This window comes from Bactrocera dorsalis, chromosome 4, assembly GCF_023373825.1.
Source record: "Bactrocera dorsalis isolate Fly_Bdor chromosome 4, ASM2337382v1, whole genome shotgun sequence".
Taxonomy (NCBI): domain Eukaryota; kingdom Metazoa; phylum Arthropoda; class Insecta; order Diptera; family Tephritidae; genus Bactrocera; species Bactrocera dorsalis.
In genome coordinates this window covers 63471809-63487610 of record NC_064306.1, presented here as the reverse complement: position 1 = coordinate 63487610, position 15802 = coordinate 63471809, and the positions used below count along the sequence as shown (strand labels likewise).

The 15802-nt window shown below is 39.3% G+C and overlaps 1 protein-coding gene across 2 annotated transcripts in view; it reads left to right on the top strand.

The window, feature by feature from the left end:
* Positions 1-15802, top strand: part of LOC105226986 (uncharacterized) — an 89490-nt gene that overhangs the window by 48038 nt on the left and 25650 nt on the right. The window lies entirely within an intron of this gene.

Here is a 15802-nt window from a genome sequence, read left to right as displayed (position 1 = left end):
GTGAAAACAATAATTATTGCCTTTTTTGATAGCCGTGGAATCGTCCACAAAGAATCCGTTCCACCGGGGAAAACTGTGAATCAAGTCTACTATTGCCAAGTACTCGAAAGATTGGGAAAAAGAGTCAACAGGGTGCGCCCAGATATCGCTTGTAATTGGATCCTTCATCACGACAACGCGCCGTGCCGCACCGCCCTCAGCGTGTGCCAGTATTTGGCCTCTAAAGCGATCGCCGTGTTGCAACAGCCGCCTTATTCGCCCGACATGTCACCCTGTGACTTTTTTTGTTTCATAAAACAAAATCGGTGGTCAAAGGAACCCATTTTGAGTCGATTACGGACATCCAGGCGGCCGTGACGGGGGTACTCGCGGACATCCCGGTCGAAGCGTTCCAGGAATGTTAGGAAGCAAGGAAAACGTGCTGGAATCGCTGTATAGCTGCCCAAATGGATTACTTTGAAGGGGATGGCAGAGTTGTAGAATAATTTTCAAATATACGATCCTAAGCCAATCTGTACCATTTTCGCAATTATTTGGCTCAGAATAATGTCAGATTAAGCAGCGCTTGTTGTGATCGAGAGGAAGATAGCTTTATATGTAGCCCAGCAGTCGTTCGAAGCTTTAAAGTTGTAGCCTTCACCATTTTTTAGGAAATATAGAGATAAACTTTGCAACTGAAGGAAAAATTCGATAAATAGGTTGATATTTCCTCAAAATATAAAACCGTCTTTCAGTAGAGTTTCGCTTTCCAGAGTATACTTTTGGTATTAAGTAAGCTTTCGCTTTAATATTTCAATCGTTGTCGTTCCAAATAAATCTCATTATGCATGGACTATAAGTACATACATACATATATGAATATACTATATATAAGTAGAAAGTATATAAGTATTTATATCACAATCAGGCACCCAAGTACAAGAGTACTCGAGCACCCATGTCAAGCTAACTCAAGATACTACATAACTTATGGCATCCAACATATGAGAATTTGTTTGAATGTACCTACAAATATACAAATTCATATTCATTGATATATTGCGTATATTTATATATATATTTTGTTTACTTAAGCATATGTTTGTGTTGACACAGGATCATGTTGGTCCAGTTATTGCTTTCACTGCTCATCCGAGCTTGTTTTATTTAAGTATACGGCAGTGTATGTATTTGTTGTATTATAATTTGCGACTGGAAATCCCAGCAGTAAATTTTTTTACTCACTGAAACTTATTAGATACTGGTTCTGGTTATAGTGCTATCACTCTTGACTAACAAATTGTTAAAGCGAAGAGTATTCAGTAACGGCCAAAGACTATTAGTGATACCATCAAAATGATGATAAATTGCATCCTATCTGTCACTAACACTCTCTTTCTACGCTATATAAACTTACCTGCCTGATTTTATACCGGTTTTAGACTAGTTGCCATCTCTACCAAGAAATCGGCACGAATTACTAACGAGATATTGGGCCCAACTACTGAAACTTTTCATAACTTTACTGAACTTTACGTATGGTTTGGTAAGGTTAAGCGATCTTCCTAACAAGGAGCTCACTTGGACAGCTTAGAACGCCGGTCAACTGATTTACCTAAAACTCCTGTAATAGATCATTAAATTCTCACAAATCGACAAGCGCTTTTCGCCTGCCAGCAACTTGTTGTGACTGCTATGTCTTCGGGTACAATGAAGGTAAGAATGCCGATTTGTTTTAGCCTAAATCTATCAAAAGTTGAACAAGGGACGATAAAGTGCCTGTAAGTTTCCATCTCATCCTCCATACAACTTTGACAATTAGCGTCCGTCCAAATTTTTTAGCCTAAACTCATAAATGCCTATTGGACAGTGTCCAGTAAGACCCCCTATTGCTATGGCAAGATGTATTGTAAGGGCCAGTAGCTCAAAAGATACTATGCTTTCTACTCGAGGCCAATTGGATCTTGCAGTCGTTCCGGAATGCGTCGTCGACCGACGCCTGCTAAGTACACGCGAGGTTCATTGATCCAGTGTTAAAACGCAAGTTGTCAAGTGAAATTCAACTAGATCTCATTCCGATGTGAACGGGGCCAGGCTGCCACCTCTGGCTAGCTCATCGACTTTGCAGCGAATCCTCTATGATAAAACGGGTTTGATGTTGAAGTAGCTTGATGTCATTCCTAGTGACGATAGAAACTCCTTGACTAGTTTTGAGCACACAGTTAGCGAGCTCAACACTGGTATTGCCGCTCTGCTGTTGGAGTGCATACTCCGCTCCTTGGCTGAGACTGAACTTCGTAGGAGTACATCTATTGCCCTCTTAATAGCAGTCACTTCTGCATGGAAAACGCTATAGTGGTCCAGTAGCCCAAAGCTAAGATTGGCGCAGAACCTTCACTCCTAGTTTCGACACATCAGTAAAGATACAAAGACGCCACGAGTTGCCTCGCTGACTCAGAGTGTTTTCCCGAATGCAGTGGAAGGAGGTGAGAGTTTCGGCATGTCATTGTTTGGACCTTCTTTCATTTTCTGAGCATTTTAGTCAGTCCAAACCTTCTTTATGCTGTGATTATATCTTGGTTTTACGCTCACTGTGACTCCTCACCATCCACACACCTATCTCTCGACGGTATTTGAGCGGAGACAAAGGAGCAAAGAGTAGCTTCGGCAGAGCAGAGTGTTTTTCGGAAAGCAGTTGAACGAGGTGAGCATTTTGGCGTGTCCTTGATCGGACTTTTTTCGTCGTCTGAGCATTTGGGTCGGTCTAAACCTTTTTCATGCTGTGATTATTTCTTGGTCTTGACTTCAAAGCACTAGTTTGTCACTAGTCAGCAGTGTTTTATTCCCAGCGTAGGTATATTTTTTATTACATAGAATATTTACTCCAGGGTTGCTATTTGCATGTCCACAAGAGATAATATGTATGTTTGTATGCCCGTCTATGAGTCAACTTTAATCTATTGCATTATGTGTTTGCGTCATATTGCGCTGCCTGCTTAGCTGTCCCGTTATATGTGTGTGCTTGTGCGTGTATTTTCTTGCAGCTGATTGGCGCTCGAGGCGCCTGGGTAAATATGCTTGTAATTTGTATAGTATGTACAAACATAGCGTTGGTGTTTGAGTGCGCTCGCTTATTAATTACTTGTCTTGGGATATTTGGCTAAGAACAAAGTCGCATTAATTAATTTCAGCTTAAAGGCGGCTATTGTCACAGTTGTTCGGTGCGTTCACAACTAAGCCATAAAACATGTTTCCAATAAAAGGGTTAACGCTTGCTAACCGTTTGTGTATGTGTGTGTGTGAACATACATATGTAAATATGTACTCACACATATATATGAATTTGTTTATGTATGCACATTAGTGTGGAAAAATGCTTCAATTTCCAACCATAAATTATGTGTGCAATATTTGGTTAGAAACTGTATATATTCAACAAGAAATAAACAAATTTACTTTAAGCATTGCATACTGCCAGGCGCTGTGCCCTTCGAACGCGCTACCATTGCTTGAGGCACATTCGTTGTGTGTTGAAAGAGTTGAATTGAGTAGCGGGGACTTTTGCTATAAAATTTTGGCGTTTTTTTGTTCCCTAAAAGCTGGTGAACGAGGTGGGGCTTGGCTGGCGCATTGGCTTCGCGACATTTGGTGTAACAAATGTGTTTTGTTAGCGCATGCTGTGACCCGTTTTTGGCGTTATTCGCTGAACGGAGTCATAAAATGTTTATTTGTGTAGCTATATATGCATCTGTATGTATATATATACCAATCCTTACTACTTATATATTTTATATACTTTGGCTCGTATGTGTATGAATAAGTAAGCATGTCTGTTTGTATTCCTCCTCTGCTTTGGGAATTATGAATTTTCTTTGTCCTCCGTTTTGTTTATGAATTATTTGTCTCCATTTGTATTTCTTTTGTTCTTTTTGTTTGCTGTGTGATATTTGACTTTCTCCCCCGACATGAGGACAAGGTTTAATGATAATAAATTGTAACCCCTTTTTTTGGGTGACTGCGCGACTTTTAACTTCCGTTTTGCTCTTTTAACGGTTTAAAGTACTTGATGGGAACCGTTTATTGGTAGCGAAGTTTAAATGTTGTTGGTGAGCAAAACTTTAAAGTGTTTGGTAAAGATATTTTAACCGAAATTTGTAGGTTAAATTTTTCTTTTATAAAGTGCTTTCTCTACGCCAATAAGGCAGTAAAAAAAAGTGCTTGGGAACTTTTTTGAATAGCGAGGTTTGTTCTATACAAGAAATAGTTTTAATTTGGAAATTTAATGATTAGACTGTGTAGCAGTTAGACCTATTCACAAAAATATCGAAAAAATATATAGTAAGGGTTAACCGAAGGTTAAAATTGGTAATGATGAATGTCCTTGATACTGGATATATACATATAAAATTATACATAAATAATTGACGATCAGTTGCGGTACACAAGTGCTTTTATAATGTTATCTAAACTAACCGACGGTTAAAGTTGTGGTTAAAGTTTCACAATTTAAAACAAAAAAAAAAACAGAACTACATAATTTGGGATCAGTTGTGGTACGCAGAGACCTTAATGATTATATCTACACTAACCGACAGTTAAAGTCGTGGTTAAAGTTTCAGGTAGATGAATACGGTTCGTAGTATTAACAGTTAAACTAGAACTGTATTCCGAAAAAAAAATTAAAAAAATTTTGAACTTATAGAAATAACTACCTTAAGCTCACCTGACTTCTGACTTTAACCGGCGGTTAAATCTCCTATTTACCAACCGCACATATTTCAAACGTGCATTAGAGCAGTAACTTCTTTTAATTATATGGATCTTAATCAAAATATTTTTTTTAAATCATATGTTTCCTAACCGACGGTTAAAGTGCCGGTTAAATTCTACTCAATAGTTGTATATCTTTAAATTAGTGAATTAATTTAAGATTCAAAATAAGCCTTTTAAAACGATATCGACGGTTAAAGTGCTGGTTAAACAAACGTTAATTTGCACCTACACGAATAAAATACAATAATTAAATTATTATTTATACTAACCGGTGGTTATAGTGCCGGTTAAAGCTCACTAAATATTACATATATTTAAAGTAGATAGCTTATTGAGATATTACGATCATACATATATTGAAACATATTTTCAACTGAGAGTTAAAGTGCCAGTTAAAACTATGTCTTTTTCGTCACATTTTCAACTAATATCGTGTCAGAACCAATGCATTCGCCTGATTTAGCTTCGTGTAACTTCTGGCTATTCAGAAAATCCACATGACGACTCCGAGGACACCGTTTTGACTCAATTGGAATATAAAAGCTGAATAGACGAAGGCCACATGGCCATCACGGCGGAGGATTTATCCAAGTGCTATGATGACTAGAAAATTTGTTGGCATAAGTGTATTGCAGCGGGAGGGGATCACTTTGAAGGAGATGAAAAAAACATAATTTTATCTTTCCATTTGATCACAGTAGTAACGGGTGGACCATCTAACGTTTTAAATTTGACTTATCTCTATTTCGACATTAGAAACGTCAAATACCATACGGAAATTGGCAGATATTCAGTAAAAAGTCCAAAACTTACGAAATGGGTCGCTATTTACTATACAACAGTTCGCAGATTGAGCAGAAGATCGTTTGACCGAGGATGGTCAATTTTACCGAAAAATCATCTTTTCGGACGAGGCTCATTTCCACCTCTATGGTTACGTTAACAAGCAGAATTGTTGCATTTGGGGCACAGAAAACCCGCACGTAATCGCCGAGAAGCAAATGCACCCAGCACGAATCACTGTATGGTGCGGATTTTGGTCTGGTGGAATCAGCGGCCCATTTTTCTTCGAAAATGAAGAAGGAACCGTAACCATCAATGGTGAGCGATATCGCACAATGTTAACCGATTTTTTCTTCAAGCAAATTGAAGAGGAAGACTTGGACAACATTTGGTTCCAGCAGGACGGCGCTACGTGCCATACAGCAAACGCTACACTCAATCTTTTACGCCCTATCTTCGAAATTTAAAAATTTATATGGCCCACCCTATATGTTTATTAGACTATAACTATTTAATGTGCGGCATTTTTTCTTAGGTGAAATCCAATAGTATTACTATAGTTATTAGCTATGATACTCGTATAGTCAAATCTTTCCGACAATTTGTGGGTTCCAACGATGCCAAGTATGAATTAAGCATTTTTCATACACTTTCATGAAAAGAACCGCATTTCAAGGATAGCATTATGTATTAACTAGTCAGAAGAGGCAAGTACTGATAAAAGCGTCTGAGGGAAAACTTCTCAGGCACTGATTTAAACAAAGTTTTAACCGTTCTTGCAAAATGAGGTCGATGTCATGATGGAAAATTATTGCCTCGTGTCTAGTCCCAAACTCCTTACTATTTTCGGTATTTGCTCACTTCGGTTTGATTAGTTATTGTTGGTAGCATTTTTCATTAACAATTTTACTTGGATTAAGAAGCTTATAATTAAGCATGCTATTCTCATCTCACCAAATACATATAAATAACTTGACGTCGTAGATATTCGTTTTGGTTGGTTTTTTGGGAGTAAAGTTGTCGAAATGTATATATTTTTTGGAATTTTGGAACAATGATTGATAACAATAATGAAGTTTCGCCGTCTTTGGGCGAAAGATTGAGGCTGATGAAGATCAATTTAACTAACCGCAGAATGAAGTGAAGGTTAAAAATTGATTGGGAAAATTCTCTAACAGGCCTTTACTTATGACTATTTCCTGACCATAAATTTAGCTAACCGCGGGTTAAAGTGACGGTTAAAAGTTAGATTAATGCCTAAATTTAACTAACTGCAGGTTAAAGTAACGGTTAAAAACTTATTAGAATGAAGCTTACATTTAACTAACCACAGGTTAAAGTGACGGTTAAGAAAATTATTGGGAAAATTATCAGAAGGGTTTTTATTTATAACTATATTGTTAAAGTGATGTCTAAATTTAACTAACCGTAGGTTAAAGTGGCGGTTAAAAACTTATTGAGAAAATTATAGGAAAAGCATTTATTTATTTATAATTCTTCCATAATTCAATATTAGTATGACGATTAATTGTTGTTTAATTTCCTAACCGAGGGTTAAAGTTACGGTTAAAAATTTATTGAGAAAATTATCTCACAGGCTTTTGTATATAATGACTACCAAAAGTCAATATTGTATGAGAGTTATATTAAACTAACCGCCGGTTAAAGTAGCGGTTAAAAAGTTATTTGGAAAATTAACAGAAAGGTCTTTATTTATAACTATTTCCAACATTCAATGTTAGACTGATGGCGAAATTTACCTAACCGCCGGTTAAAGTGACTGTTAACCTATTGAAGAAAATAACTGAAAGGTCTCTACTTACTTGTTTTCAAATTTCAATGCTAGTCTGTTGTCTTATTAATTAATTAAGGGGGTAATCTCTACTTATTGGTTGATAAGACAATAAAACAGTGTAATTAGGGGTCTAGGGGCTCTAACCCTAATACTGTATTTATACTGGCTCCATAAATTTTCGAAAAATTCTTCCTTTCTGCGCTTGCCACATTAATTTGTATGAACCCCATTATACCTCTCCCTTCACGCCTTCATCCACACATGCTTTTTTGAAGCCCTTAACAACAACAAATGAGTTGCTTGTCAAAACTGTCAAAAGCAATGGCGGGCGCTAAGCGTTAGAAAAACACCACCCACAACAACAACAACATTAGAAGCTGCTAGGTATAATGCTTTCTGAAATTTCAACTCTTTTCGCATAAAACGGCTTTTTGAGTTAAGCCTCCACGGAAGGCACAAATAAAGCGTAGTTGTGGCAAGGTCAGGAGTACATGCCACACGGAGGCCACCAAAACGCACAGGCTTCAAAGTGTTAAAATTGCGAAATGGCTTGCACTTTTAGTTGAGTGATTTTGTTTTGCTTTTTGGCAACACGTTTGACGAACCACCAACAACAGGTGACGGCTACAGGGCAAACGGTGCACGGCCGCAGGAGGCAGCGGAGCAGCCTACAACGTTGCTTGCGCTCTTCGACGCCATTAGCGCTGCTTTGTTTGTTGTTGTTGTATATTTAAAATGTCATTTTGTTGTCAGCCTCAGACTTGTTTAATGTCAAATTACGTCAGCTACCGCTAAAAGCAAACAAACAACAACAATAAAAATAACAACAAGGCATCTAACAGCAATTCGAATTGAAAGAAGTTACCGGTGAGACCTCAGAGTTGCTACGGCAAAACTAAGTTAACGGGCGCAAACAATGCGTTGCAAATTGCCTACACCTACAGCAACAACAAGAAAGTATCTTAGCAATGGCAGCAGTGGGGAACGCTCCAATATTCATTTTCATTAGCGGGCAAAGTGAAAAAGCCGCCAGCCTTCGCTGCTCATTGCGAATGTTTCAACTTTGTTTTAAAAGTCTTAAATGGAAATAATTATTTTTGTTGTTGTTGCTGTTGTTTCGACTGTTGCTGGCATTTTAATTGTGGCTGTTGTTGTTGTTGTTGTTGCCGTTGTCGCCTTAGCAAAGTGGTGATAATTTGCGCTTTGTTAAAATAAATGTCTGTTAAATCCAAAGGGTGGTGGTAAACACACACACATACACACTCACACACACTTACAGTTAAACAGTCGGCTCATTCTCATATATCTGTAGTTAAGCATGCTTGTGCTCCCACTCCGCGAGTTCTTGCACTTTGTCACTTAGCTTCTGCCACTGTTTGCTTATACTTTAGCTGCTTCCTTCACCTCACTTCCCCTCCTTATTCGTCTCTGTGAATTTTAGTCTTATTAGCGAAAGTTCTTTGCCGCCTTTTGGGCGCTGTGGCCAGCCTGCCGCTGCTCATTTGCGCTGCCACCATCACAACCTTGCCTTTTCTCTCTCCTCTCTCTTCCACTTGTGCCTGTTTGTGTGGAGTCTTCTTCTTTATCCTTGTTTACGCTTTAATGTCTTGGCTTAAAAATGGCGACAGATTTATTTGCGAATTTCCCTGTCTTGCCATGCCGCTTGCTGTGTCTTCGTCTCCGTTTATCAGTTGCTCGCAATGCAGCATCACTTCCTCCCTCCCCCTCATTGCCTTACTTTATGTGCTGGTTGGCGTTCTCCTTGGCGTCGACAGTTGTCTTTAGCGTTGCATAATTAAAAAAGTTTCATTTCATTTCAGTTTTGTTGTTGTTGCGGGTTAGTCACTTGCTTGCTTCGTTCATTTGATCTGCGTCAGTGGTTGCAGGTATGTTGCTGTGTATTGTTGCCTCGGTTTCTGTTATGTCTCTGCTTGTCTTTGGTCAATGTCGCATTTAATGTGCGAGTTTTTCGACTTCGTTTAACTTAATTTTATTACCAAAGCGTGTGTTCCTCGAATGAGGTTAAGAAGATGAAAGTGGGATATACTACACATTTGTGGTAGGAATGATTTTCGATCTTGGTGACACATTTCTTCTTCTTTATTAGCGTAGACAGTGCTTACGTGATTATAGCCGCGCTAGTCGTCCCTCGTTTTCACTGCTTGACGACTATTGGAAATTCCAGGTGTAGCCAGGTCCTTCTCCAGCTGGTCTTTCCAAAGGAGTGAAGGTCTTCCTCTTTCTCTGCTTCCTGCGTCGAACACTCTCAGAACTGGAGTGTTTTCATCTATTCGGACCACATGACTTAGCCAGCGTAGGCGGGGTCTCTTATCTATGCCAATGCGCAAAGGTCCAAAATCTTCTGCAGAACCTTTTTATCGAAAACTCTTAGCTCCGACTCATCAAATGCTGTAATCGTCCATGTCTCTGAACCATATAGTGGGACGGAACTGATGAGTGACTTGTAGAATTGGTATTTGTTCGTCGAGAGAAGACTTTTCTTCCCAATTGCCTACTTAGTCCGAGATATTTTGTCTTGTCCTCGTTCTCTACCAGACTTATTTGCTTCGCTTCTTTGTCCAATGATATCGATGTCATCGGCCATCGCCATCAGCTGTACACTCTTATAAAAGGTGGTACTACCTCTATTTAGCTTTGCAGCTCGAATTATTTTTAGTAGATCGAAGAAGTCTCACGATAGCAGGTCGCCTTGTCTGAAATCTGGGATTTAATTTTCCACAGTACGCTCGATATAACTTTATATGCGATGTTGAGGAATCCTAGATCTTAAATCTTAGATTGTGGTGTCTGCCTTTATGTGGATTGGGCAGAGCACACGTAAACCCCGACCATATTCTATAAAGAAGTTGGTGCATGTTCTTTATCTATTCTTCGACGCCGTAATGGACTAGTTCGACTGGCATTCCATCGGCCCTCGCCACTTTGTTGTTCTTCAGATGGGCAATTGCTATGCGTATGATCGGGCAAGGGAACGTCTACTCCATAGTCATCGATTGGGGAATCGGATTCACCATTTCTCTGTGTTAAGCTTTTACTGCCATTCAGCGGGCTGGAGAAATATTCCCTACATAATTTTAGTATACTCTGGGCACTAGATCACTTCTGGCGGTTCTACATGAGTATGCTTCTGTCTTGAAACCGTCGGTTTGTCGCCGCATTTTTCGTAGAATTTTCGAGCATCATATTTTGCCAGCTTGTCAAGCTCTTCGTGCTCAGGCTTTTTGGTATCTCTTTTTTGTCGGCAAATGATTTGAAAAAATTCTGTTATTTTATATTATATTAAGACTTGAAATAGGTTTAAGTCTTTAAATGAGGTTATCTTGAGGTTGGTTGCCAACACTTTAAGCTTGTTTTCCTCGAAACGCTGTTTTCAGAACAAGTAAAAAAAATTTTTCTCAAGTAGCCCTTTTTCCCAAGTGAAATTTTTATATGACCTTCATAGTTTTATTTGTCAGATAATGTTCGAAGGAATAAGATTTCCGATAATTTTTAATTGTAACTTTTTTTCAAAGCCAATTTGTCGAATTTGAGCAGAAAAATATTCCACATCTCTAGACATTGTTTTTAAGAAATCTCAAATGATCCGGTCTACGGGAACAAGGAAATACAATTTTTTTAAAACGCGTTCCTAATTATTATTGATTACTTTCCTAAGTGTTTCGGCATTTGGATCCAAGGCCTTTCGTTTGATGATTTTTTCTTGTTTTGCTTTCTTTTTCGCAGAAGTAAGGAGGTAGTATCCCTCCTCAATCTATACCAACAGGCCCAAAATGGAATACGGAGTAGAGACGAGTACTTCAAAAATTTTACCGTGCGAAAATTTTGATAACTCTAACTTTTTCCTTCAACTAAGCACAGTTAGCCTGTACCAAGCGGATTTTCTAGGCTTAGAGGCGAACTTTGGAGTTTTCTGAATAACTCCTACCTATCACATATCTCGGTTAGCTTTCTTTTTAAGACCCTCTTTAGTTATATGCGAGCGTTTGTCGTACCAAATAAATGAACACACTCATTAGAAAAAAATTATGCAGTTTCTAAGGAATTTGTGGATCTTTCAGACCTATATTTCAAGAAAAACGATGTTCCCGAAATTTTGTTAAGATGCTCTACATTTGGCAAGAATTTGAAAAGATTTTGTATAGTTTTACATTTTTGACAAGTGGTAACTCTGTTCTAAATTTCAGCTAAATTGACGACTTTCCTCATAATTTTCAGAAAATGTTGGTATGTGTCATATATTTTGCTGTATTTCTATTTTATTTTTTTAACAGGTGGCAATACTACTCCAAATAGTGTCACATTACAGACTTATTACTTCGGAAACGTTTCTTGTTTGATACCCATATTGTATTATGTTTGGTTTTGTTTTATTTCAATGTAGATAACTTGATTTTTCTGGAACTACGTAAAGATCTATGTCTATCTCGGGAACATGTTGAGATTCCAAAATAAAGTATAGCTATAAAAAATGAACTATGAAGTGTAAATATTACCTGCAAATTTGAAATCAAACGGACAAGTAGTTTGAAGTCCACAGACAACATAATAACCTAGAAATATTCTTCCTTGCTTACACCATAGATGAGCGATGTCATAATAGTTTCGCTTTAAAGAAATTTTTATCTCACATTTCTAATAAGTTTGAAAAAATTCAATAATAAACATGTCTCCTCTAGTTTCAAATGTATGATATATGTGATATTTATGAGAGTGTTTATGGTGGCTAAGTTACGAAGTCTAAATCTAAGTAGAGTTTGGTTGTAGTTCGTTACTCAAATACTTCCAAAACCTACAAACATGACAAGGTCGACCTTTCGGTGTTTGAGTTGTGAAATGCATCCAAAAGTTCGATCTTGTCATATGCCTTAGAGACCAAATAGTATTCAATATACAGTTTTATTAAATTTGTTGAAAGCTTTAAAAAGTCCTCAAATCCCAAACCGCGTTGAATGAATCCTAATAACCCCGCACAACATGCAGCAAGAAATCAACTCCAGCCAATAAAGATGTTGGCTTGCATAATTGACAAGCCAACCAGACACATTGGCATCGGGTGCGAGAGAGCATGCAATGCACCCGAAGTATGACGCTGCATGGTGAGCTCTGAAGCAACGGTTGTTAGGACGAGCGCTGGTTACGAGGGCGCAAGGTGGGTGGAGTGCAGTTTATGAATTTTTCAGATTCATATTTGCGAAAACAATAGCGAAATGTGATTTTCGGTCGAGGGCTGGGCCGATAAGTGCGAGCGTAATACAAATGCAGGGCCACACACATACTTAACTGTATGACATACATACAGTGTATGTATATATGTACATATGGCTATGATATCCCCGAGTTTGGACTGTGCAACTAGCAGGGCTGCCATTGCGTCCGTGCTGCGTGTATGTGTGCCTTTATAACGGTGCGTTTGGCTCGGCGCTGGATTCCTTAGTCACACTTCAGCATTTCCGGCATTGCAATTCGCAAACGCGCTGTCTGCGTGTGTGTGTGCGAAATGAAACTATGCGCCTGTAGTGGTGTTGGTACGTGTGTGTGCGTGCGCGCGCCACAAATTGCCACAAATAAAAGGGAAATCAACGGAATTTCGAAACATTTGAAAATTTTATGTCTTCATTTTCGGTTGCAAAAATTTCAGCATTTTATATGAGCAGCGGGATGGGTGGGTGTGCGTGTGTTTGTGTGTGTGCTGGCTTGCATGACTGCCACATTGTCTCCTTCGGCACAATTCAGTTTCGGTTTCAATGTGGCGCGCTATGTTGCAGGTGTGGCTAGGCGCGGGTGGGGTGCGTTGGCGGCATGGCTTGTGCATATTTCGCGTTTTATGTTTGGGGTTAATTTAATGATTTTGCAAGTTCATTGCGCGCAACAAAATGTGTTGCAGGCGTCGACGCTGTGCCGTGGCAGCGTCGCTTTTATTAGCTGTATGCTTTTGCTTAGCGCAAATTTGCAATCGTGTCAGGTGGTGGGGGGGAGGACGGTAGTGTACGCGCATAGAAAATCCATAAATTCATAAAATAATTGTGTTGCGCCATGCATACGGGAATGCGTTATGGATGCCCCCAAACGTGGTGCGAACGCACTGGCAGGGATTTGTGAGTGTGTGTGTGTATATGAATGCGAGGCCAACTCGATGAGTTAGTGGGTTTTGGTTTCGAAAATTGGTGTTTGACTAAGAAATATATATGTATCTTTCCTTCAAACGGACTCTGATCGAGATTAAAAAATTTCTTCAAGATCCTCAAACTCTGCGCTTTAGTTACTGATGGGCTCTTTATGTACCAAGTTTTTTAAAACATCCCGAATGAGCGAGAATTTCGAAATAATTTTATAAAGCTCACCTTCTTTCAGCATGAAGTTCAAACTCAAATTCTGTGAGACAATTTCTCGCTTCTTCACTACATTTTGATCCCCAAGTTCACCCAGAAAGACTATTGTCTTGACTTTTCGGCACGTTCATTTAAAGAAATCTACCATTATCGGGATCCAGGATCAACTGTGGGTATTGTATGTTTCGTCCAAAACTTTGGAATGTTTTACAAATGGCCTTTGGATATCGATAAATATACGCTACTTTATCCAGAGAACATCGTTAAAACGTTAAATAACACGCTTGTTGAACAGCACGTGTGCAAGATTCCAGATCGATATCTCAAAACTGAGGGACTAATCCGCTTATATACAGACAGACAGAAATCATTAAATCGACTCAACTTCCCACGCTGATAATAAGTGATTCAAATATGCAACAGTACTGGATTGGTAGGTAAGAGTGCAGCCTCTTCGAGCTTTGATACACTTTTCATTCCATTGTTGTGTTCAAACAAGAGCTCTTTGTATACGACAAATCGACCCGCCGGATTAACCGAGTAGGGCATTAAGTTAGGTTCGGTTAGTTTAATCAGGTAGGCCTATAAGTCACGCATAGATCAGTTTGGTCCTTTGCGATACCAGATTGGAGTTCTCTTGCTAAGTCCAAGAGGAGAAGTTAACGTTTAGGATGCCTGCGTTTGACGCGAATTTTAACAGACTCTGCTGTATCACTACCGATACCTCCTCCAGGGTATCATACTGTGGGGACCCCAGATGCTTACATCATAGTCTTGTCAATGTGGGACAAGTGCAAAAGAGATGCTCCATTGTTTCCCTGTGCTCTGCTTTGGGTATTTCCTGCAGTCTTCTCGATCTGTTAGCTTCATCTTGCGGGCGTGTGTCGCTACCAGACATTGACCTGTTAGTATTCTAATAATGTTCCTACAGTCTCTTCTGTTCGAGTGCCGATAGGAGTTTTGTATATTTCCTATCTACCTTTTGGCACATGACTTTTGTAGTTTTGCATCCTGTTAGCTCGTTTCATCGGGCTTATATTTTAGTCACCATGCTTTTGTTGAAATCGTCGTAAAGAGAATGCACGGGTTTCCCATTATTGATCAAGTTTTCGGATGTTAGCCGTACACCATTCTTGGCAACCTCGTCCACTATTTCATTGGTTTCATTGCTCGATGTCTTTGTGGTCTGGCACCCAGTCGAAGTGAAGTTGCTTGCTTCTGGCAACACTTTCTACTGCTGACCTGCTTCTTAAGACACTTCTGGCCGATATTGGATACGAGGTTACTGCCTTGATGCTGGAATTGCCTGGAGGTGCATTAGAGGCCGGCTTTCGCAATAACGGTCCGGTAACTTAAAAGGTTGCCTGTTTTTCAGTCTCTTTCAGTTTACAGCTGCGGGAAATATTACTATCTGGTGTTCCCATTTATAACGTGTGGTCTTCTAATGGCAATATACTTTTCCTGGCACCATTTAAATAGTCCTAAGTATATGTATTGTCATATTTTGGCCATATTTGGTTGATATCTCGATTGTTCCTTGCGGGAGTGATATTGTTTCTGTCTCTGACTCGTCTGGAGACGGTCCTGACTTGACTAACTGGTCTGCTTTTTCGTTGCAGAAAATATGGACAAGTGAAGCTGACCTGCCAGTGCGCTTAAAACCTTCCCACGTTTGTCGACCTACCTTCATACTTGCTTTACACTTTTATTAGCTTCCCTCGCCTTCAAAATCCGCTGACTTATCGACCACCACTCGTATCTACTCCACATACTCACATACGTGGCACTTTACCTATAACTTGCAACAAATGCAGCAACGCGCGCTTTGTTTAGATTTTGTCGACGAATTGTATATATACATACATCCACACCCACACATACATACACACACGCACTCACATGCACAGCAAGTTATAATAAATGCGGCGCGCAGTGAAATTTCAGCAGGAAAAGCGTTCCAGTTTGGCCGCGCGGCTGTCGGTGCGTCGTGCGGTTACACAATTTATGGCGGCGTTGAATGGTTATTTCGCGCGCTGTAAATTCTAACGCTTACATTTTTACAGCTACGGCAATTTCAGGCACATAATTCATGCAACACTATCCATGCGCGCTTTTAATTAAT